Source organism: Panthera tigris, chromosome A3 (genome assembly GCF_018350195.1).
Source record: "Panthera tigris isolate Pti1 chromosome A3, P.tigris_Pti1_mat1.1, whole genome shotgun sequence".
In the NCBI taxonomy this organism is placed as follows: domain Eukaryota; kingdom Metazoa; phylum Chordata; class Mammalia; order Carnivora; family Felidae; genus Panthera; species Panthera tigris.
This window is the reverse complement of record NC_056662.1, coordinates 75,587,064-75,613,120: the sequence shown is the minus strand read 5'-3', so window position 1 is coordinate 75,613,120 and position 26,057 is coordinate 75,587,064. Positions and strand designations below refer to the sequence as shown.

At 35.5% G+C, this 26,057-nt stretch overlaps 1 pseudogene; it reads left to right on the top strand.

The window, feature by feature from the left end:
• The first annotated feature begins 1,133 nt into the window (after positions 1–1,133).
• On the top strand, positions 1,134–12,868 carry LOC102948956 (annotated as a pseudogene).
• The last annotated feature ends 13,189 nt before the right edge of the window (positions 12,869–26,057 follow it).

Genomic DNA, 26,057 nt, shown 5'->3' with positions numbered 1-26,057 from the left:
AATATCGGTAATATTAAGGCGTCGCTTAAATCCTCAAATTTAGGGTGCAGGAAATGTAATCGTAATACCCCAAACCTACAAATACATTACGGACAAGCAGTAATAACATACAAGCCTTCTAATTTAAATGAAGTAGGTGTGTTTTTCTTAACAGCTAATAGATTATCCCAAATAGGATAAAATCCACATATGTTACATTCTTGATTAAGTTCTACATTTTGAGCTTTCTTTTACATTCTTGGTTTGTGTTTACTCTGATAGAAATAACTTCACTTCAGAGGTTAAATGTTTTCAGAAACCTGTTCAGTTTTACATCAATGTGAAGTTTCTAAATAAGGGTTACATAATGTAAACTTGACTCCTTTCAAAATTTGTTTCACAAGAGCAGGTAATATATTTCCACTCTCAGCTGCACATTTAGATGCTTTATTTTTGAGTGTACTTTCTCCTCAATATTTCTTTCCACAGAATTTTGGAATTTTGTTTCTCTCATGTTTTATTGAAAAGGCTCACTGCCATTATATCCTTTCGTTTTCCGGTTTTATTCTTTTGTCTGAAGGCACATTGCAGCATGGCTGGTTTAAGGATTCTAGACAGCGAGAGAAATGGATAGCCACAAGAGTATCTCTAGTCAAGGTTGAAAGAGAGCACGTAGCTTTCTAAACTGAGCACCGTGAATGGGGGACATTTAGGTTATTGCCATGACAATTCTAATTGTTGGAACTTTATTCTTATTATGGTCTTTATTCAGTTGGATTCACCCTAACAGCACACATAGACGAGTCACTTTAATTCCTGGGCTGGTTTTGGAGAACATGCATCCAAGAATCATCATCTTTTTGTTGCGATAACAAAACACACGGTCAAGGGGGGTCTAAATGGAATTGCATTTTATAGGCATGCAGAGATCGGTATGAAGTAAGACATGCACTCTTTGACCCCTGGAGGCTCTCTCTGACAAATGATGGGGCTACATTTTAAATTACAGGAGATTCCAATTACTGTGAAATTATGGGGCTCTGTGAGCTCCCTCTATGGGCTAATTTAACGTCTGCAAATTATATTTCCTCTTCTTCCTCTTTTTTTTCTTCTTCCCATTTTTCCCCCAACAAAGCCTCTGTGTGGCCTCTGGGATGGGGCGGCCGCCTCAGGGCCCTGAGGTTGTGCTCCTTGGAGCGTGTGCAAGATGGCTGCCCCAAGGCTGTTTGAAGCTGGCGCGTTTGAAGCTGCCGCGCGTGTTTGAAGCTGCGGCATTTGAAGCTGTCGGGCTTGAAGCTGGCGCGTGTGTTTGAAGCTGCGGTATTTGATGTTGCTGAGGACGTTTGTAAATTTGAGACAGACTTTAATATTGTTAGACGGTAGGGGAGTCCTTTTCAACCCCCTTTTCATTTTTTTTTTTACTTGAACTTTTTAAAAAGTTTTATTTAACTTTTTTTTTCCCCCCACGATTTTAACTACTTATGTCAGCCGAGGAATGCTGTGATTCACAGCCATTATTGTAAGGAGGCTGTTATGTATTTTTAGTGCTGCTGGGACCATAGGAATTCTTGAGTGGCTTTGACTGGATACAACAATGTGGAGAATAATCCCAACTGTGAAAAGTGCTACTGTGGCCACAGAACAGTACAGAATAATTTTGAAACAGGGCAGTCTCCTTGTTGCTTTTAGAAGAAGGCCGAGTGTGCCCGCTGTTGCATTTGCAAGATTGATGAGTGTGGAGGTAGAACAAATGTATGTGAGTAGAAGAAGTTGGGGATGCAGAGGTGTACGAATTAAATTCGCAGTGTTCCAGGAGCTAAGCATTTTGTAGTTTCTTCCTATTATTTCCCCCTCTAATTTCTGTAAGAACCAGGGAGAAAGGTGGATGTTACTATGAAACAATACCGTCAATCCTTTGGACAATACTGTAAAAATGAATGGTGCATTATATGGAGAGCATCTACTTTGAAAATGTGAGAGAGAAGGGAATGAGTATTGCTGCTCTTGGTAAAGGAAAGAAAACAGATGCTTATCCTGCGGTGTGTACATTGTGGTTTGGGACACACTTTGCTTGGGGGAACCCTAGATGTAGAAGTGACAAAGATGGAGAAAAAATTGGAAGGAGCCATGAGTCATCAGATCCAAAATGGACTAGACGAGAAACGCTTTGGTTTGGATACAGATAATTTTCCACCTAATTCCCAGCCTGGCAACATCATGTACTTGCCTGGGGGGTTGAGGAAATGACCTATTCTAATGTTGTCCCCAGTTCTTCCCGGATGCATCGTTTGGGATAGAAAGTGCCTTTGATGGGCCTGCCATCAGTTTTTTTTTTCCCCCTTTGGAAGTACAATGTTCTGTTCTGCTGATGATCATTTTTTTGAAAATTAAGTAACGGTTTCTTGACATTAGCTGTTTGACCGCACTTGAACCTGTTTCTTTACGTGATCATCATTAATTTTCTTCATTGGGTAGAACTTAAATCCTCTAAAGTCTACATCTACTTTTCAGTCATATTTGGATTGTATATCTACCCAGGACGGAGGTGTTTGGTTCAGTATTTTGTTCATGTTAGCAAAGGTCTACAATTCCTTCAGTTCACAGAAAAATCTATGTATTAAACCCATATCATTAAAATTGAGTTATTGTCTCTTAATCTGGATGGAACTGGCTTTATTCTAATAAATAATTTAATTGTGTACTTTACCTGTTTAACTAAGAGTAAGGTGTTGTGTCTTGCACACCTTTTGAATGATGAAAGCATTTCCCATGTCTTCGTAGAACGGATGATCTTAGACTTTATTTTCTTGCAAATAATTGTGTTTAAGGATTTCCCTTCATTGGTTCAACATTTCCTATTTGGTAGGAGTAGAAATTAGCTAAGTATTTTCTTTTGTATTGTATAGATGCATTTTCTAGTCCAACTTTTCATTATCAGCTCCTGCAATTGTATTCCTTTGAATCCATGTGTCTTTTCCATTCTATTAGCTAATCATCTTTTATAGTGTTGATATTTTACCAAATTGGTATTTTGAACTTCATAAGAACAACATTGATGTCATTCAGCGAGAGCTAAGTTCTTACAGACTCTCAGTCTAATGTACTAATAATCTATTTAACAAGTCATTTTATAAATTATAAGATATTAAAAACTAAGTGACATGGGACAGATACAGAAGTAGTGGCTCTGCACATTTGACTCATACTGTTTTGGAACTTTGTTATAAATATTGATAACTCAAGGAGAGAGGACATGATACACATACAGGAGCTGACAGGTGCATATACCCGTGTATGTATATTTATTTTTTATTTTTTTATTCTAAAATCTTCCTGATCAGATCAGATTTTTTCATATTCCTCAACTTCTGTGACTCATTTGATCCATATTATTGCTTTTTAAAGTTTAGACTTTTTAAAAAGATTTTCCTACTCTTCACCATAATTTGGTCTATACAGTCTAGTAATTTACATTAGGTGACAAAAGAATTGCTTGAGAATAGTTGAACACACATGCTTAAATGAGGACTACATGCATTTGATTATACATTTGTGTAAGCATAGCCAAAGAAAAAGAATAAATGTTGTAAAGCTGTTATATCTTTAATCAGTTTAATCAGTCAGGCTACATGTTCCACATCACTCTTGGTCCTTGCTGGTTTGTGCTAAGAAGTTACTTCTTATTTAACAATTTTTATTGTGATTTTTTCCACATACTTTTTCATGTTCACTCTTTTCATTTTGTTTAATTAAAATAAATTGCAGATAACTTTTCTTTTTAATAGATTTCCACACATATGTGCTTCTTTCAATAAACTCCACAAAATAAAGGCCATTAATCCAAATAATGATTTATCTTCCGTGGCTCTGTAGTTATTTCTCTTTTTCTGTCTTTAACTTGAGTGTTTTCTCCTGTATCTGTTTTCTCTGCCTCCATCAATGTTTTTTTTCCATCCTACCATGATGAAGTTTATAATTTGGCACCTGTGGTAGAGAAATAGTAAGAGTATTCAATCCTGAGCTGGATCCAAGGTGAAATAGCATTTTCTACCACACAGCACTATGACCCATTTTTTGGAACTCTTAGTAACAGTGTCTCTGTTATAGAGCCAGGTTAGTGTTTAGCTATTCATCCATAATATCATATGGGCTTATTGATTTGATTTATTAATAGTTATGAGATTTGTTACGACCTCACGTTGGTTTTCCTTTAAATGTTTCACCAGTTATCCTCTTTTTAAGGCAAATGCAGATTAGAAATTTACACATAAAATTTCTATTTTTCTTTTGCACTCCTTTTTAAAATCAGCTTTATTGAGGTATTATTTACATACAGTGAAACTTATCTGTTTTAATGCATATTTCAATGAGTTTTGACAAATGTATATACTGTGTGACTAGCGTCACAATCACCATATTGAACATTTTCATCATTGCAAAAATGTCTCTGCTACCCGTTTGAAGTCAATTTCCTACACTCACCCCCTGATCCCCAGCAACCTCTGATCTTCTTCTTTTTGCTATAGTTTTGCCTTTTTAAGAATTTGGTATCAATGAAATCACAGAGTGTTCTTTTGTGTCTAGCTTCTTTCATTTAGTGTAATGCTTTTAAATTTCATTCATGTTGTTGCATCATTAGTAGATTGTTCTGTGTTATTGCTGAGTAGTATTCTACTGTCTCGATACTCCACAATTTGTTTATCCATTTACCATTTGATGATCTTTTCTGTTCTTTCCAATTTGGGTGATTATGAATAAAGATGCTAGAAACATTTACATACTTTTTGTATGTGTGAGCCTAAGTTTTAATTTATCTTGGGTAAATATCTAGGGGTGGGATTGCTGAGTCATGTGGTACACATATGTTGAATTTTATAAAAAGAATATTAAAATTTTTTCCAGAGTGGATGAACTATTTTGCATTTCCACCAGCGATGCACAAGAGTTCCAGTTATACATCATCATCACCAACACTTGGTGTTGTTAGTCTTTTTAATTTTAGCCATTATAATGAGTCGAGTATATATTTCTTGTCAATATTTTTTTCAATTGCAATAATTTACTTCTGTTTTACCAACTTTATTAGTATTACAATATCCACTTGATTGCATTATGCTTTTATTTTTTTCATGTGTTATATGCTTTATACACTTGTTCTTTTGAAGGCTATAAATATATTTTATTTCTTACTTTTTTTTAGTACTTAATAAGGTAAAGGATCTAAAATCCAAATACACATATAAGCAGACCAGAGTCTTGAGCAAGCATGTTAAATAGTTGATTTTTGTCTTTATTTTTTGAGAACGAGGAATACAATATTTGAAGAAGGTTATGTCTGACTTAAGACCCTGGGTATTTTTGGTGTCTATTTACTAGCACAGAAATTATAAATAGGATTGCATAGTTCAAAAATACTAGAACCTGATTTTTCAATAACTTAAATTTCTCAATAAATTTCCACACACCTTCAACAACTGAAAGATTCCTATACAACTCAGCCCTGCCATTTCCTAAAATGGCTCTGTTTTTATTCTGTGCCTCATTAGACAGCTTAGAGAACAGTGTACCATTGCCCGTTAAAGAAGCCACTTTTATTTAATCCAGTACCTACTAGCATTTGTCAGAATTGGTGATTTTTTAACCTTTTTTTTTTTTTTATAGCACTAACTGTTCTCACATCTCCAGCTTTGTTCCCTGGATGTTAAAAAGACACATGGTCACTTTGTTAAAATCTTTCTTTAAAAATCCAGTGTAAATGAGAATCATCATCATCTCTATCACCCTATTCTTTTCCATCTAACGGTGTTTCATTTCAATATGTGTTGGAACTCTGATTTTTCTCACTAAAGCTCAGTTACTAGTTCAGGATTATTACTTGGCTAAGTAAGATTTCTTTCACTAAAAAGTTTATATAGCAATCAAAATTGAATGCTAATGAGTTGCATAGCTGTGAATTCCCTTTTCTCAAAGAGCCATACCTTAGGAGTCAACCCTTATTTCAGAAAATGTTTGTAAGATGATCTTTAAACCTTGGTTAAAATATATTCATTGTCTCATGTTATTTTGTTGAATTCTGTGTTTGAAGGCAAATAGGATTTCTATACAAACTTCCCAGTTTTTTCAGATCATACTTAAGCAATATGATACTACAAAGTGATACTACAAGTTCAGTTGCTGCTGGAATCATTAATTAATCCAACATCTTGGGAAATTCATTCTTAGTTCACTGAAGGGCTTCCTGTTGATGGGAGGTATTTTTCCATGTCACATTTTCTCATCTTTGTTGATTTTAAATCTGGTATTTTAGTAACTAAAGACATTGAGGATGTTTGCAGGTAATAGATTGAATAACAAAGCTAGAGAATTGTGGATATTTTTGGTTACTTTTTACTAACGGTTTTACAAATCAATTTCATTTTTCCCTATCTGTGTTCAGTTAATAATTTTAACCCAGACTGTTACATTTTTCCTTAGAAATACTGTGAAAACATAAGGGACTGGGATTTTTTTTTGATATTTGGAAGAAAAAAATTGATGATAAAACAATATCAGAAGCAATTCAAGTTACAATTTTACAGGATTCACTGTACTGAAAATAAAGGAACACACTTTACAAAGATTTTCTTTTAAAAGTGGTTTAGTATGAAAATTCAGTGGTCATTTCTTAGTTTTAATCAATATTCCATACTCTAAAAACATCTGGGTTATGTAGGTGAACTAGCTGGCTTAAAAACTGACTTAAACACTTCTTCAAACCTGATATTTATTTATTCCTTCAGATCCTTTGCATTTTGATTTCGGGCTGATTGAGAAAATCCCTAGTACCTGTTCTTAGGTCATCATTAAGTATATCTAATAAATCAAGTGCACAAATCTTTATGCTGGATTTATTATTTTTTTTCTGGAAAGTCAGACTGTGTTTTCTAAGGAACATGTACTGTGTGGATTTTTCTGGTGTCTAAATCCCAGCAACTAGGGGTAATTCTGAGTATTTGCTTATGCCCAAATCCCTAAAGAATTCTTGTATCTTACTCTTCCATAATGGATATCTTCTTAGTCCAGCCTAAATCCTCCCTGGCAATTTGCATCACAGGAACCCCCACATCTGTTGTATAGTAGGGTTGAATCCAAGGGAATTAAGCTCTCCCCTTAGGAGCTATTGCTGTCATTCATGCTACACAGAGGGGGGGCATTCCTGCCTTCTCTCTAACTCCAACCCCATTGCCTGGCCAGGAGAATTATTCTTAATAGTGTCTGATCCAGAAAATTAATTAACTATTTTAATACACAGTGCTTTTTAAATGTGATTTGGAACATTATGGCATCATCTAAATTTAAATCTAAATCTTTCAGTAGGAATTTTAATATGGGTGTTGTCTGATGATTTTTGATGAGATGAATTTTGAATTTTATTTTGAAATTATCTCTTATTTTAAGGGAAGGAAATCTGTGGGAGAATCTGTATTTACTTCTTTTGCTGATTACAGATATTTGTCATACTATACTTTTGATTATTTATTTGCCATGTTCTACTCTGGATTACTTCCTCATTGTCCTTGTGAAAAGTTTATAGCTGATTTCTTCCAAATTATGTGTGTCAGAATTGATTTTAAAGTAACTTTTTAGAATAATTTTTTTGAGTGAACTGCTTTCATGCTAAGAAGTTAGAAAAATATATATATCGAAATGTCCCATTTAAGATACAATGAAAATACAAAATATCTTGATATATCATTAGCAAGAAAAAACATGTGGGAACTGGATAATGAAAATGGTAAAAGTTTGCTGAGACCTAAGAGACAATTTTATCAACTGAAGATGAAATATATTAAATGTTGCCTGTTCTTCCCATAATAATTCATAGAACTGCTATTACTTAATAAAACCACAGTGAGTTTTCTTTTTGTAATTTGCCATAGTAAGTCTAATATTTATCTCTTAATGAGCAGGGGCAAATAGCCAATACAATTGTCTTATAAATTATAAAGCTAGAATACTCATGACAGTGTCATTTTGACAAAACAATGGAAAAGAAGGAATATGAGGACAGATTCAAATATGTAAAACTTTATTGTGTTGGTATTATAAATGAATGGAGGAAGGTTGGATAGTTAAGAGGTGACCCAGGGACAATTGCTTAACACATATGGGGATAAAATAAATTAGATCTAGCCTCACCTCGTATCATATCAGTATAAATTCCATATGAGTTAAAGAGATAAATGTAAAATAAAAATATGAGATCTCTGGAAATTATAAAAAAAAGAGTTGACTGGCTAATTTAGTAATGAGGAGTTTTAAGCATATAAGTAATTTTAAAAATCACAAGGGAAAATCCATAGACTTGACTACATGAAAAATTAATAATTTTTAAATCACAAAAACCAATACCTGGTAAAAAAAAAATAAATAACCTAAAAATACTATTAGCAGCAACTATTTCAGGTGCTTTTCACCTTTATGGACATAGAACTTGAAGGGGAGCAGATTTTGTCACCCCAAAATATGCCACTTTGGCATGACAATTATTTTGAGTAAAAGGCAATCAATCAAAACTCAGCAGGTGCAGGAAAAGCTCTTTACCTCCTTATTCAACTACTTAAACTTACATTGGAAGGATGCCTGTACCAGGAAGAAAGCTAGTACCAGAGATCCCTTTCTACCTAAGAAGCTTATCTACAACGGGGCAACTTCTCCTTTCCAAACTTCCCCTCTTATCTTTCTATAAAAGTTCTTTCTCCCCTCTGTGTCCCCAGATCCCTACCCCTTTCCTTAGTCCAGGTTGTTATATATACCTCAATTAGCTGGCAGCTTCTAGAGTCTTACATTGATAGGGATTCTGTACATACGTAATTTTGTTTGTTTTTCTCCTGTTAATATGTCTTACATCAATTTAGTTATTAGACAAACTGAAGAACCTAGAAGGAAGAAGGGAATATTGATTTTTCCACTATAGACTCTTAAGTTAGTAAATAAAATTCAAATTGGAAAATGAACCAAGAACAAGTTTTAGATGAGTCATAAAAGAAGAAATTTTAACATAGTTAAAAAAAGTTAGCTTAACTGGAAATCAAAATTATGCACCCATTAATACACCACTCAGAATTAACCAAAATATTTTGGTGAATATTCTTCTAGTCTTTGTGATCTATCATATCGATATCTACCCATTAGCTGATTGATTGATTTATCTATCCATATATCTACTACCCTGTATCTAACTTTCCATCAATTTAGCCCTATCCACTCATACATAAATGTGACATGTACTTGATAAACATATTTTTCTAAAAGGGATCGTACGGGACACATTGCTTTTAGCTTTTTTCCATTTATTATATTTTTAATATCTCACCATGTTATTATATTTTCTTCTGCAACATATTCAATCTTTGTTAATATTACAGTGTGTGGATATACCATGACTTACTTGACCAAGTTCTCCTACTGGGTATTTACGTTGTTAATGGTTTTTCAGAAGAGATTGCTGAACATCATTGCACACATCAGATTATTTCCTAAGAGTAAATTTGAAAGGTTGGATTTGTAATATGCAAATATTTCAGGCTTTTGTTGCATGTTCCCAAGCTGTTCCTCAGAAAGATTTGAACTTTTACCTTTCCACCAGCAGTGCATCAGAGCAATTATTTCTCAAACTCTTGGAAGCATTAATATAGTTAACATTTTATGTAAGTTAAATAGATTGGCAATATCTTATTATTCTTTCACTTTGCATTTTTGTTTACTAAAGTGATAAACTTTTTTATGTGTTTATGGCCATTTTCTTCTTTTGTGAAATTTCTAATCATGTCATTTTTACCCATTTTCTATTGACAGTAATCTCAGTATTGATTTTTTAAACAATTTTTTAAGTTTATTTATTTATTTTGAGAGAGAGGGAGAGAAAACATGTGAGCAAAGGAGGGGCAGAGAGACAGGGAGAGAGGGAGAATCCCAAGGAAGTTCTGCACTGTTAGCACAGAGCCTGATGTGGGGCTCAACCAATAAACCACAAGATCATGACCAGAGCTGAAACTAAGAGTCATTTGCTTGACCAACTGAGCCACCCAGGCACCCCAGTATTGATTTGTTTTACATTTGTACTCAAATTAAAAAATTAAAAATAAATAGAAACTTAAAAAAAACATAAAAGTTATGTTGATATTTAGGGTAAATATTCCTTGAGTTATGTAGGTGTTTTTTAATATACAGAAGTTTTTTAAAAAGTTCAATCAAATCTGTCAATTTTTTTCTGTATAATTTCCACTTTCAGTGATGTGATTATGAACTCCTAGCAGATATCAGATCATATTAACTTAACTAAAATGAAAGAATATTTTGATTCATCTCTTCCATTTTTCTGTAAGTTTATAGTTGAATCTTTCATTATGGAAAGCATGATGAATGGAATATTTTATCATAAAGCCTTAACGGAAAACTTGGGACCACTTGATTTTTAATTAAAATGAATTCTGTGGAAAGATTATATTATAAATATGACTTCCCAGTGACTTCTCTTAGTACTAAAAATTGGGCTTATTGGAAGGGTTGAATTATACTAAGATCTTACGGAAGTTAGATATAATTATTTTTAATGCTAATGTTTCTGTGCATAGAATTTTTTGTGTATACAATTATTCTGGGTTTGAATAAGTAACAACTCCCCTGGGTTTTTGTTTTGGGAGGTAATTTTGTTCCTGAACATTTAAATTTGGAAGGTTTAATTTATCCTGAAGATTCTGCTTTGATTTTAGAGGAGCAGATCTATATTGGTCAGGTGAGAAAAATCTCAGGAGCTGAAGGAAGGGGAGCTAAGTGATCGGTACTGAATAAGTAAATTGAGAGCATATTATTACTGCTGTGGATTAAAAGGTCTTATTTGGGTTCCTGGACCCAATTCCAACGTATGTGTGAGGGCATCCAGCACAACACCAAGCAGTCTTTAGAAACCAGCAGGGTATCTGAGAATCCAACTGAATTCTGACATTAATTACCCATAGATAGCACCATATTCCACAGGTTGAGGGCTCAGTCCTGTGCAGTACCGTCCTCCCCAACCCCACCCCTGCTCCAAACCACCACTTCAGACTCTAGTCTCCAGTCACAAGCCCAGGCTGTTGTAGGAGCAGAGAGAAGATCCCAAATGGCTCTGAGCAGCCCCACCACCACCACCGGCAGAGTTACACAACCCAGTAGGAGCCGCAGATGCCACAGCAAGCCCCAGTTACCTTCACCGTGACCATGAGCAGGGAGGAGGACACCCAGCAGTGCCTGCTGCCCTGCCCTCAGGAGCTGCAGACCCCAAGCCCAGCACCTCTTTCTCAGAGTGGTGTGGGGGGTGGAGTCCAGGGAGCCTCATTTTGGGTGGTGCCTGCCAACTGAGATAAAAAAGGCATTGCAAGGAAGATCTTGGGAATAGTAAAATGGTTCAATGTAAGAAACGGATATGGTTTCATGAACAGAAATGACACCAAAGAAGATATATATTTGTATACCAGACTTCCGCAAAGAAGAATAACCCCAGGAAGTACCTTCTCAGTGATGAGGGACCATCAGGCAAGCTGGGGGCCAAGCACAAGCCAGCATTACCACCCCTGCCCCCACCCTGAGGTGGGAAATGTGTGACATTCCTCAGGCATTCCTGGCTTCCCAAAGACAAAGGAAAGGACAGAAAACAAATGGTTAAACTGATAGAGTAGTAAATTATAAGAAAAAGGCAATCTTATCAATAGCCTAATCTCCAAAAACCTATAGACTCAGTTTCCTGGAGTGCCAACATCACCCTCCCCTCCATAGTGATGTGGGGAACAAAGGCAGAAGGAAATGGCAGAGAAAATTGAATTTCCTTATAACCTGCACCCCATTGGCAAATACTTGAGGCAGGCAGAGTTCTCCAGGAACTCCCTACTGTCTTAATGTTAATGCTTTGTTGGAGAGAAAAACAGCCTTAGTTTGACAATAGCTAGGCCTCCAGTAATCTGTGAATCTTTAGCATATGAAAATATCTTTGTAAACTTCCCTTTTGACTTTACCTCCTCTGGCCCTGTAGTATATAATGAGCCACTCTTCACAATCCCAGTTAAGCTCTTCCTGCCCACGGTCCTGTCCCTGTACTTTAATAAAATCACCCCTTTTGCACCAGAGACGTCTTCAAAACTTCTTTCTTGGCCATCAGCTCCAAACCCCATGAACCCCATCATCACCCCAAAACCTCGCCATCAGCATAGGAGACGGAGAGACTATAGAGTTTGATGTTGTTGAGGGAGAAAAGGGTGCGGATACAGCAAATGTGACAGGACCTGGAGGAGCTCCAGAGCAAGGCAGGAAATACTCAATAGATCATAACCTTTAAGATGCTCTCCATGTGGCAGGGGTCCTCCATAAAATTCCCAGGAGAATTTAGCAGAATAGGGAGAGTGGGGAGAAGAACATGGGACAGGAGAATGCTCCCAAAGGCTAGGCCCAACAGCGTTGCCCTGCTGCAGGCAAGGGTTCCCAGTTTACTACCATACAGAGACCCTGTGCACTTCAACCCACCACAGTCCCAACCCTCCTGTGGAGGGAAGGGTGATGGAGAGAGCTGACAAACAGAGTGCAGGGGAACAAGGTAGACCAATGATACAGAATATGTATCCAGCTACAGACCATGATCCTGCAGGGGTCCTCCACACCAAGGACAGCTAGAGAGGACAGCAATGAAGAAAATAAGGAAAATCAAGGGCATGAGACCCAAGGTCAGCAGCCACCTCAACACAGGCACCTCCAAACTTCAGTTCCCAACACGGACACCCAGAAAACCCTAAATAACAAGATGGTAGAGACAAAAGTAGCTGATCCAGCAGATGAAAATTCGTCCCCTCTGGAGGCTGAGCAGGGCCCAGCTGAGTAAATGTGGGCTTACCACCATCCGGTTTAGTCATCCAACAAGAATTGAATATGAAATTCCAACAACAAATGAACAAAAGATTGGAGCTGAAGACCATGGCTTGCTTTTTGCCCATTGACTACATTAATAGAACTATCTGCATTATCTATGCAGCATGGGGTTTTTATTATTTTTACCTAAGGACATCTGTCTTTTTGGTAATGACAAAAATTTTTTTGTTTTTAAATAGAAAGCCTGTTTTTTCTCAATACACCTCTAAAGATTTTTAAATTGTTTCATATGTGGTCAAGCTGAGATTTTTTCAGAACCTCATTTTTAATTTCTTTTTTTTAAGCTGCTGCACTGATTTTTTTAATGTTTATTTATTTATTTATTTTGTGAGAGAGAGAGAGAGAGAGAATGAAGGTAGAGAAGCAGAGAGAAGGGGAGAGAAAGAGAGAGAGAATCCCAAGCAGGCTCACATTGTTAGAGCAGAGCCTAGATGCGGGGCTGAAACTCACAAACCATGAAATCATGACCTGAGCGAAATCAAGAGTCTGATGCTTAACCAGCTGAGCCACCAGGCACCCCTCATTTTTAATTTCTAATAAAAGTTTGCAACTTGATTTTTTTCAAAAAAGTCAACAAAGGGCAAGTGCCTGTTAATAAAGATCTTAAATATTACTAAATAGTAATAATAATAATAATAATAATAATAATAAATTTCCTAGAGCAGTTCACAGAACTCAGGAAACCCATTTACTAACTATATTATTGCTGATTTATCATAAAAGGATGTAACTCAGAAACAGCCCCATAGAAGAGATGTGTAGGCAAGGGCACAGAGCTTCTATACCCTTTCCATGCCTCCAAGTGTCCCTTTTTCCCAGCACCACCATTTGCACATCAACCCTGAAGCTCTATGAATTCTGTCCATTGGGTTTTTATGGAGGCCTTATTACATAAGAATGATTGATTAACTCATTGGCCATTGGCAAATGATTTAACTTCCAGCTTCTCTCCCCTCCCAAGAGGTCAGCAAGGACAAGACTAAAAGTTCCAACCCTCTATGACAAGGTTGGTTCCTCTGGTGACCATCCCCACCCATCCTTAGGTAATGTAGGGGTTTTCCTAAAGTTGCCTTGTTAACATGACAAATGACACCTTTATGGCACTCAGCACTTAGGAAATGCCAAGAGTTTTAGGAGCCTCTGCTGCAAATGGGGACAAGGACCAAAAATACACATTTCTTATAAATCTCAATATCATAGAAGTTTACTCCTATTATTGGGGAATTTACAATGTAAAGTTATAACAATCTATAGGTTAGTGAGGAAGCACAATCAGTATGCTTGGATTGTTTTTTTTCTAAACTATACAATTCTTCCCCTCCATTTTACTGGACATTTGTGAATTACTAACCAGCCTCATGTGTGTTTGCTTTTAAAAGAGTAGGAGTATCAATGTTCTAGCACTGAAAGCAGTGCATTTTTATTGCCTGGATCCTTTTAAAAATGCAGATTAGATTCAGTAGATTTTGTTTAAGGCCTGAGATTCTGCATTTCTGTCAAGTCTCCAGGTGACATCACTGTGCTGGTTCACGGTCTCCTCTTGAGTAGCAAAGGCTGAGAAATCTGGATTGATTCTTCTTCTGTATAAATAGAGTAGTAGGCAAATGCATGAAATAGTAAAATTTCAATACAGTGCATAGTTGAACACTTTGAGGATCAAGTGAAGTCCATTATCTTGATTTTAAAGGATCATGAGAAGTTGTAAGTTTCAATTAGATGATGGCAGCTGTTTTCTGGAGAAACAGGTGGGACAGACATAATGGGGCTGGTTTGAGTAATAAGGTCTTCTTTTTTCCTTTCAACTTCATTGAGATATAGTTCACATACAATGCATATAAGTATTTCTTGAGCCTTACATGGATATAAATTCTTAGCCATCCAGTGTTAGAAATAACCAGCATTAATAAGGAAACATTCTGAGCCACTACCAACTCTATGGAACTAAACAATGTTTTTTTCTTTTTTGCTACTGATCTGCTTCCCCCGATGGGAGTTAGCAAGAAATAGCACTATGCATTCCTAAGCACACCTTTTCTTGGCTTCCCTTCAAAGGAGGAAGTGAGTATAAGGTTGGCTCTGAGCTTTTCTGGAACCCTTCACGTGGGGTTGGTAACACAACACATCCAAAAGAACCTGGTAAGTCAGATCAAGGATTTGTGCTGAAAAGCAAGGGGCAAGCAGAAGGATGACAGGAGCCAGAGCTGGAGGCTATGGGTGGGGATGGATCACCCAACAGATGGCCAAGGTCCGTGAAAGCAAGAGCACATGCCGAAGCTGCAGTGGGTAGACTGCAGACAAAATTTAGACCTTCAAGACTGACTTGTATTCATCGTTTGGGCACATGTGTGTTTTTTTCCTGATTATAACAATAAATCATGTTCCATGTAGAAAATACGGAAATAGAAAATATAAAGAGGAAAAGCCTATCATGAAATCATATCATCATCATAATATTGCATAATAATGTAATTGTATCACTGTATGTATAGTTACATCCTTTTTTAAAATTACCTTTTTTCAAATATTTGGTGAGGAGATGAGGTCTTAAGTGTTATGAGGTATAGAATCCTTCAAGAACTGAAAGTTAATGACATATATAAAAACTGGGTGAGTTCTATACATCTAGAGAGAGAAGCCTGGTGCCCCACGTCTCTGTGTTCCATCTGTCATAGGCATTGCTGAGAGTGCTATTTGGAGAGAGGCAGAGACACATCATTCAGGGCAGTGTTTAGCTGCTAGCCCATATTTTGCCAAAAAATTCTTGACTCCATTTTTGCCCAGTTTAGGGTCTCAGACTCAGCTATGTATTTGATATAGAATAATGAACAATTTTGAAATATGTTTGGCTATGACTGCATTAGAATAGTAGTTCATATTTCTCTTTTCTCAAACTAGCAAATATCATATGGAGTCCAGAGAAAAGTTGACCAACAATGTCTAAAAGAACAGATGTCCTTAACCAATGCTTTATTCTCTTAGAATATTAGCTGCAAAGGTAACATAATCCTTCTCAATATTGTTGTCATATTTGGATTTTTTTTTTGGCTGTCCATGAAAATGAGTTGTTGGTATTATTTGTGATCTTTGATATTAAAGGAAAACAGTATTTTGTAGACTTTGAACCTTTTCTTATGTTTTACAGTTTATAACGAACATTTTTAAAAGCGCCAAGCTAGGTTAATGATCAAACTGCTAAAGAATGGCTCCACAGGATGCCTCACCTCTGAGAAAGACATTTTGTGCTAAATTTATAAGGTTCTATTTTGTGGAGCACCAAAAAGGGTCATTTTCAAGTGAGCAACCCTTTTAATCTCAATTTTGCCATCTGAAAACCACTTAAGTATTGCCCAGTTCAAGGGCATACATTATAGCCCATCCCAGGTAATATAATTCACACTATTTCTCGAATACTACAGTGTATGTTCTTTCCTTTGAAAAAAAAATTATACAATATATCTGATGACATACAGGTCCCAGTGAAAACTTTACTACAGATGAGAGATTACTGTATAGTTTCTTGGAATGCACGCTCTCAGAGGGCAGCTGGGGAAGATGGATGTGTCTTCTCAGTTCTTTTGGTTTCCTAGGAGGTTGGTGTACAATGTGGAAATTCACCATGTCTGTCTACTTCAGAGAAATGCTCATTATACTTATTTTATTTCTCAAGATGTTTCTCCCGTGCTTAGATAAATGGAGTTTTTCCTGTGCCAGTGGGAGCTCTTCTAAATAAGTTCATTACTTATTTAGACAATGCACAGATAAATTGATTTCTTTTTTTCTTTTTTTTTTTTTCTTTTCTTTTACTTCTCCTTTTTTGGAACACAGCCATGCTCATTCATTTAGGTATTTTCTGTGGCTGCTCTTACACTAAAAAAGCAGAGTTGAATAATTGAGATAGAGATCTTTTGAGTTGCAAACTGTAAAATATTTGCTTTCTTGCTCTTTATGGAAAAAGTTTGCCAACCCGGTATAGAGAGGGATGGCACAGAGGAGATGATTATTGAGCCATCCACTCTTCACCCATTAACTATTATTCATCTGACAAATGTTTGAGGTCTTTATCATTTAAGCCAATGGAAAGAAAAGAGGATCTTGACCATCCTTCTGATAATCTGCAGAATAGATAGATACCCTGTACCACACTTGCAGTGAAAACACTTAAATTTAAAGGTAAAATAAAACTTAATTTACATTGCAGAGCTCCCAAGAAATTTTGGTTTCCTCAGTATTAAAAAATATTGTAATGGTGGGAATCCAGATGAGTCAGCCAGTACTAAAAGTGACTTTTGCCTGGGAGGCCTTTGCATAACTAATGATTTTGATCTTTGGTGTTGATGTTCCTTGCCAGGTGCGTAGGAGTCAAAATAAATCTGCTGCCTGCATAAGGCAGGATATCTTTTGGGAGCCCATTGCGTGACTTTGGTAACCTTGAGTGCTGCTCTTTCAGTTTAGGAGTGAACTAGAAATAAACTCCCATAAAGAGGAAGCATTTTCTATACGAACTTTAATAGTAGGACAAGAGGGTTGGAGGAACATCTCTGAGACTTCATAGCACAAACCAGCCTTGCTTGAATCTGGATGAATATATCCTTTGTAGAAAAAATGAAAACAAAGCAAGCAGACAGAAACACCTCGTGCAAAGAATTTATATTAAAGCAGGACCCCATTGGAGTTTATGGAGATAAACAGAAGTACTCCTTGAAGGAAATTACTTTCAACTCTGGCCTCAAACAATTCTCAAAGATCAAGTCACAAAGGAGGAGAGTGAATAATCAAAAATTAAAACTTGCACTACACACAAGGAAATAGATCACCATGAGAGCCAGCAGAGACAAGGCGTAGCAACATTAAACCTGAAAAGAGTTCTGATAATGAATTTATGCAAATATAAAATAAAAATAAAACATTATACAAATATTCAGCACAAATATGTTTAATATGTTTAAAAGTTAGGTAGGAGGGGTGCCTGGGTGGCTCAGTTGGTTAAGCATCCGACTCTTGATTCCGGCTCAAGTCATGATCTCAGGTTTGTAAGACTGAGGCCTGTGTTGGACTCTGCACTGACAGCATGGAGCGTTCTTGGGATTTTCTCTCTTCCTCTCTCTCTGCCCCTCCCCTGCTTGCACCTGCACTCTTTCTCTCTGAAAACAAACAAAGAAACAAACAGTCATTTAAAACAATTGGGGTAGGAAAATATGAATAAGAACTATAAAAAAGATCAAGTATATTTTAAAAAACCTGATGTTAATATATTATTCACCATTTGAAAAAATTTCAAAAGATGGGCTAAATAGCAAAGTATATAGAGTTAAACGGAGTTTTAGAGAACTGGAATATCTGAGGAAGTCATTCAGAAAATAGCACAGAAAGATAAATGAAAGAATAAAAAATATGGAGGAAGGTAGGCTGAGAGATGTGTTATGAGGAGGAAGAACCACATATATCTCCCTGGATTCCTAGAAGGGAAAAATGGAATGTAGAAGAGTCATTGCTTAGAGAAATAATGGGAAGGAATTTCCAGCACTGATGGAGAATGCTTAATTTTCAGATACAGAAGTCTAAAAGGATAAATACAAATAAATCCATACCTAGAAATCTCAAACCTAGAACCTGCAGAACACCAAAGCCCAGAAAATATATGCAAAAGCCCCTCAGTGAGTGAAAACAGTTTACACACAAAACGAAGATGATTAGACTAAGCAGACATCGTAATTAGTAATGAAAGGTGACAAAGAGTGTGGGATCATGTTTTTAAACACCATACAGAAAATAATGATCCACCTGCAATTTTCCAAAAACCTTTCCTTCAAAAACAAGGCAACATGAGGAAAATGCCTGAGAAATACGAGTGAGAGACTTTATCACCAAGAGTCCCTTTCCAAAGGGAATTCTAAACTAGCTCCTTTAGAAAGGAAGTCGAATCCCATTTGGAAAATCTAAGATACCAAGACAAGTGAAAGGGGGGGGGAGGGAGAGAGAGGGATTGAGAGAGAGAGAGTTTGTAGAAAAATCTAAACATTGACTATATAAGTCTAATTTAAAGATATAATTACTCGAAATACTACCACCAAAATAGTATTTGTCTGGAGGAGGTGATGGGAGTTAAAGTGTTCCAAGGTTGTTGTAAAGTTTGGGAGGCATTAAAGAAGATTGATTATCTTTACTTTTTAAGTTAAGTATGCTTATTAAAATTAATAAGGTAACCATTAAAAGTCAAATGTGTAGATAGATCTAAATTATATGGAGAATTGTAATGAGATAAATATCAACCAATACCAAACCTCAATATAAAAGTCAATGATTAAAAACAAACAACAACAAAAAGGATAAATAGAAAGCACCAAGTAAAAAAAGTAAATATATAGCTTACACAATATAGATGAACAAACTTTGTAGCTAAAAGACAAAATGGATTAAACTCATTAGGAAGAAAAATAATGAATTAAAAAAAACCCATAGATTTCTGCCTTAAGTAAACACATAAAAACTTAAGTTATAAGAGAGGAGAAGATGCACTAAGCAAACATTAACTAAAGGAAGCTGGTCTAGACATGGTCATACAAGATAAAGCAATTTAAGGCAAAAAGAAAAGACATGGATATAAAATGGGTCAAAACACTGAAAGTTTCACTTAATTAGAAAGATACAAACATTCTAAACTTTGTGTGTCCAAAACTATAGCTTCAAAATATACAAAGCAAAAATTGATAGAACTACAAGAAAATATTTGGCGATGTACACCAATATAATAGGAAATTTGAAAACATCTCTTTAGGAGTTTACAGATCAGACGGAATTGAACAACACAATGAACAACTTTTATGGACGAAATATATAGAGAATACCATACTCAATAACTGGAAGATATACAGAAAAGTTTCCAAGTTTGATCCAATATCAATGTCTAATAAAAAATTAGAAAAAGAGCTTAAAATAAGTCCAGAGATACTAAGAGAAAGGAAAAAAAAAACATACATAAGAGGCCTAATTAATAAAATAGTAAAAGAAGAAATAGGGGAAAATCAACAACACTAAAGTTTGTTCTTTGAAAAGACCAATGGAATCAAAGGCCCTATGAAAAAAATGAAAGAGGGCAACAAATAATATTAAGAATGATTACAGAATTAAAATTCATCAAGATTTAAAAAGATAATAAATGGACATTATGAACACCTCTATGGAGCCAAACTCAAGACCACACGAAAGGCAAATACCTAACATAAATTACCAAAACAGGCTAAAAAAGAGATAGAACATATGAACACTCTGTATCCATTAGAAATTTTATCAGTAGTTAATTTTCTCAAAAATCATCATTACCACATAATTTTACTGGGATTTCTTACCAAAGTTTTAAGCAACTGAAGATTCCAATCTTACAAGATTCAGATCAGAGAAAAAAAGGAGTCTGTTCCCCAACTTATATTTTTGATACAAAGACAGTATTAAAAAAGGACAATTGTAGACCAATTTCACTATAAATTAGTTGTAAAAACTTAGAATTAATTGAGTAATGTATAAAGGAAATTTCTTAACCAGACAGTCTCTGCCAAAAAAAATAACATCATATTTGATGGTGACATATTGAAAGCTTTTCCCTCTTCCTCTTCCTCTTCTTCCTTGTCTTCTCCTACTCCTCCTCATTCTTCTTCTTTCTTTTCCGCTTCTTCTGCTCCTTCTCTTCCTCCTCATTCTTCTCCTACCTTCTTCTCCTTCTCTTTCTCCTTCTCCTTCTGCTTCTCTTCCTCCTCCTCTCCCTCTTCCTCTTCCTCCTCCTGTTTTTTGGTATGGACCTGTATAATGTGATTTTAATTGTGTATGAAGAGCAGTGGGTAAGAAGAGCCAACATATTCCCACAGAGGAAGAAAAGGATTCAGGGACGAGCCCTACCAGATACTAATTTTTATTATAAAGTTACAGTAATTAAGACATATGGTAGTTTTATGACTTAGTTAATATAACAGTAGAACAGAAGAGAGATGCCAGAAAGAGACTTCCAATTCCTTTAAGGCAGCACTGGCATTGCAGATCAGGGGTGGAAAGTATTGACTACAGGAGTTGCTTCAAGACAATTCCTTGTCAACTTGGTAAAAAATGAAACCCTTTCCTTACATCATTCCCTGTGTCACACTATATAAAAAAGCCAGTACCATGCATTACAAACCTTAACTATGAAAGGTAATTTCTAATTTTTTGGAAGATAATATAAGAGAATATATTTATGCTCTTGGCTTAGGAACATTTTTTTTTTCTTTTGAGAGACAGAGAAGAGAGCACAAGTAGGAGAGGGGTAGAGAGAGAGGTAGAGAGAGAATCCCAAGCAGGCTCCATGCTGTGCATGGAACCTAACTGGATGTGGGACTCAATCTCATGATTGCAAGATCACTGCCTGAGCTGATATCAAGAGTTGGTCGCTTAACCAACTGAACCACCCAGGAGTCTCAGGAAAGATTTCTTAATGATAATACAGAATTAGCAAATTACAAAGGCAAATTTGACTTCACAAAAATTGTAAATAGCTGTTTATGAATAGAAATAATTAAAGTGAATATAGGCCACAAAATGGGAAGAATGTACTATCATATATATATGCATTGGTAAAGGATTTGAATCTGAAATATACAAGTATATTCTACAAATTTATGTGCAAAAGCCAAATAATGCCAAAGAGAAGATGGATGAATAACCTGACTATGTACTTCACATTAAAGGATACATGGCTAGCAAGCAAACAAAAGAAGTTGTGTGACTTCATTAGCAATCATGAAAACACAAATGAAAGGACAATGACATTTCCAGTTGCCAGATTGGTAGAAGTTAAAAAAGTCACAGTGTCTCATGTTGGTAGAGATGTGGAGCAGTGGGAACTTCCATACAATGTATTTGGGAATGAAAGTAGTTAAAATCACTTCAGGAATCCATCTGTCTTATATAAGAAAGTAGAACATGCAAATTCCATACAATCAACCACTATGTGCCCGACAGAAATATTGTACATTCATACCAGAGATAGGTAAAAGATAATGGATAGATACCTTGTTTATAATTGCAAAAAACAAGGGAAATATCCCAGATATTCATTGCCAGTAGAATGGATAAATGAATTTTGATATATTCATGAAATGCAATATTATGCAGCACTGAAAATGATTGTGCTACAACTACATGCATCATCACAATTAAATCTAAAAAGCATAATATTGAATGAGCAAACCAAGGCACAGATTATGTCCAGTGTGATTTCATTAGTAAAACCAAACATAACATGCAGAATCAAATAACATAATACTTAGGATAAAATATACATAAGGTAAGGGAATGATACAGACTAAATTCAGGATGGTGGTTACCTCTGGGTGTGTGTCACTGACATTGATGTGATCAGGAGGTGGCTTCAAAAATGTCAATAATGTTACTTTGAAGCTGGATGGTGATTGTATGGCTGCTTGTTTTATAGTTATTTTTCACTTATGTTATTCACATGTTATACATATGTTTCAGTGTATGCTTAATTTTAAGAAAAGGAGAAAAAGGACTGCTTAGTTGATTTTAGAGGATTTAATAATTCCAGTTACAGTCTCTTCTGCTATATATGTACTTCTGTAACATTAATTAGCTCTTATACAATTTGTAAACATGGAATGATATCTATTTAGAATGGAAATTACGTGGGCTTATGTGCAATTAATATTTTGTGCCAAGTAACAACATTTAGACTCAACACATTAACACAGTGGAGAGTGTCAGACGTGGAAGAAGAGTACTGGCTACGGTGCCCACCGGCTGCAAGCTCTTTCCCTGGCTCGGTTTGACCGTGTGGTCTGTCTTGGATGAGCTAATTGAGTAATTCCCTTGTGGTCGTTCTGTTCTTTTTTTACATATTTCAGCAACCTTTCCTTAAACTCCTTTCTACCATGGTACTTTTTTTAAACCCATCATTATTTAAACATAAAGTCCCATATTCATCATAGTATGTCTTTATATTAAGTACTTACTGTGTCTTTTCAACTACACAAGTATTTTAAAAATTAGGATTCTTTTCTTGCTATGGTTGTGTTCTTGTTACAGGCTTCATGGGTTATAGTTATAGGTGCTCCACCATCCTTTTTCCTTTAAAATCTATTTTTTTATTGTCTGATTTGGTAGAACACGAATGTTGTTTTTTGTTTTGTTATTTTCTAGACATGGATACATTATGTTTCCAAAGAAATCCCTATTTCTGTTGCTTTTTATTACATTTAATCTTATGCAACTAAATTAATAAGTTAACAATTAATTAATAAAAACATTTATCATTTGTTTTCCACATGTACAATCCAATGATCCAATGCTAGGGACTGAGGGAAATAAATGAGCAAAAACATAATATTTGATCATAAGCGCCGGAAACCCTGCCTACAAAAAAAAATGGTTAAATTATTAGCAAAGTCCTGGAGCATCTTGACCTATTCTACCTTTCTGTTCTCCTCTTCCTACATTTGTCTTTTAGTCACTCTCTCCTGCACCCATATTGAATTATCTACTCTACATACATACACACACACACACACACCATGAAGTTGAGAGGAAATAAGCAAATTGTTGAACTTTTACCTTGCTAATCTTTTCTTCCTCCTGCTGGTAGTGTTAATTTCCTACAACATTATTCATATTATACATTTCCTTTTCCTCTTTAAAACTTTTAATGGTATAGCCAATTAAGTACATATTTATTGCATAGTGCCAATAGATCCTTCAGTATACGGTCCCAACTTTCATTTAACACATCCTCCTCACTGACCTATCCTTCAATTGTCCTCCATAATCGTAATTCCCTAAACATACCAGATACTTTCATGGCTTCATATCTTGTCTTGGTTTGCAGTGTTGTAACATTGTTTTGCCTCCATAAGTCCCCTTCCTATATTTTTTTGAAAGTTTACTCAATCGTCAAGGCCCACATAAAGGGCTACATATTCCATGTGGCCCACCTGGTAGACAGAAGTAAATATTTGTAGAAAAAATGGGCTTTGTTTACCTGGTTCTTTATTGTATAATCTTGTGTGTGTGTGTGTGTGTGTGCGCACGCGCGTGTGCGTGCACATGTGTGTTTATAGTTTGGTTAGTATTTTATTTGTTTGGTTTTCCACCACAGCTTACATTTGCAGTCTTAGCTTTACTGCTTATTCAGTATGCTTAAGCAAGTAACCCAATTTCTTTGAGCCACAGTTTTTCTCCCCTGTAACATAAGGACAACAATTTAATGTCACTCACAGGAATTTTGTGAGGGACAAAATAAGTATTTGGTGAATTACTAAGTGCTATACATATGTTGCATGTATTAACTATTGTTATAGTTAATACAAAATTTCGATAACTGAGTTGAAATCCTGTTTATGTATTTCCAGTCAGACATCAGCTCCCTAGCTTCTATAGAGAACTAACAGGTGTAATGCTCCTGGTTTTCCACTGTACTATTAATTTTAGTTTTTATTCCAGGTAATTAGCTTGTAAAGTCCATAAGGACTACTTCATTCATTTCTGTATCTTATATGTAGGAGGCATTATCAAATGAGTGAATGAATAAAACATTATTAGTATAAAACATAGCAACTTGAATAGACGAATAGAGAATCCTATGCTTAATATTAAGTGAAATCATCTTTTTTAAAGCATAGTATATATTAAGTACATAATAAGTTGTGAGGATTGGTGCTGATAATGATAGATTCTGGTAAGGAAGTTCAATGAATATTTTTAAATGAATATTATTATCTCCTTAGTCAACAACTTTAGAATTATTCCAATAACTTGGACATTGAGTTAGCCACCATATAACCTGAACTTTTTAGAAACAGAAAAATACAAAATTTCAAATTGGAGAGTGTTTAGTTTAGCTTTGTTGTTTGATCATGAATATTTCAAATATTTTAGAGAGGTAGAGAATGTTACATGCTGGGCTTCATCAAAATTTCTCTGTCACTTGAGTGAAATCATTTTAATTGTACAAAAGAAAGATTTTTACTCTTTCTAAATCATTTTCATTTAGTCCTTCTGGCTATTTTTTATAGATATTTTCAAATTTTAAAAAATAAGGTCTACTGATATACTTCCTTTGGAATTCAGGAAGCTTTAAGCTTTTTAAAAGTTGCTGCCTTTATTTGTATTGGGGGATATCTTCTAGAAAACTGATTAGCAAACTGTGAAACTCCTAGAAGGAAACATAGAGGAAACATTCCTTGACATTGGGTCTTGGCAATGCATTTTTTTGGGTATGACACCAAAAGCACAAGCAACAAAGATAAAAATGAACAAGCAGAAGAAAAAAATTGCGGGAGGAGGTGATGCTGCTAAAAACCTAGTGGGACTACATCAAACTAAAAAGCTTCTGCACAGCAAAAGAAATGATCAACGAATGAAAAGGCCACCTACAGAATGGGCAAAAATATTTGCAAACCATATACCAATAGAGGTTAACATCCAAAACATGTAAGGAACTCTTACACCTCAGAAACAAAAGCAAAAACAAAAAATCCTATTTGAAAATGGTCAAAGGGCCTGAGTAGATATTTTTCCAAAGAAGATATATTAATGACCAACAGGTTCATGAAAAGGTGCTCAACATCACTAATCATCAGGGAAATGCAAATCAAAATGACAATGAGATATCACCTCACACCTGTTAGAATGGTTCCTATCAGAAAGATAAGAGAGAGCAAGTGCTGGGGCACCTGGTGGCTCAGTTGGTTAAGCATCTGACTCTTGACTTAGGCTCAGGTCATGATCTTACAGTTTGTGGGTTTGAGCCCCGCATTGGCCTCCACACTGACAGCACGGAGCCTGCATAGGATTCTCTCTCTCTCTTTTCTCTCTGCCCCTCCCCTGCTTGTGCTCTCTCTCTCTCTCTCAAAAATAATAAACTTAAAAAAATTAAAATAAATAAAAAATAAAGAGATAACAAGTGCTGGTGAGGATGTGGAGAAAGGGAACCATTGTGTACTTTTGGTGAGAATGTAAATTGATGCAGCCACTACGGAAAACAGTATGGAGGTTCCTCAAGAAATTAAAAATAGAACTACATATATAATCCAGCAATCCCACCTATGTGTGTATATCCAAAGAAAATGAAATCACTATATTACTACAGCACCACCATGTTCATT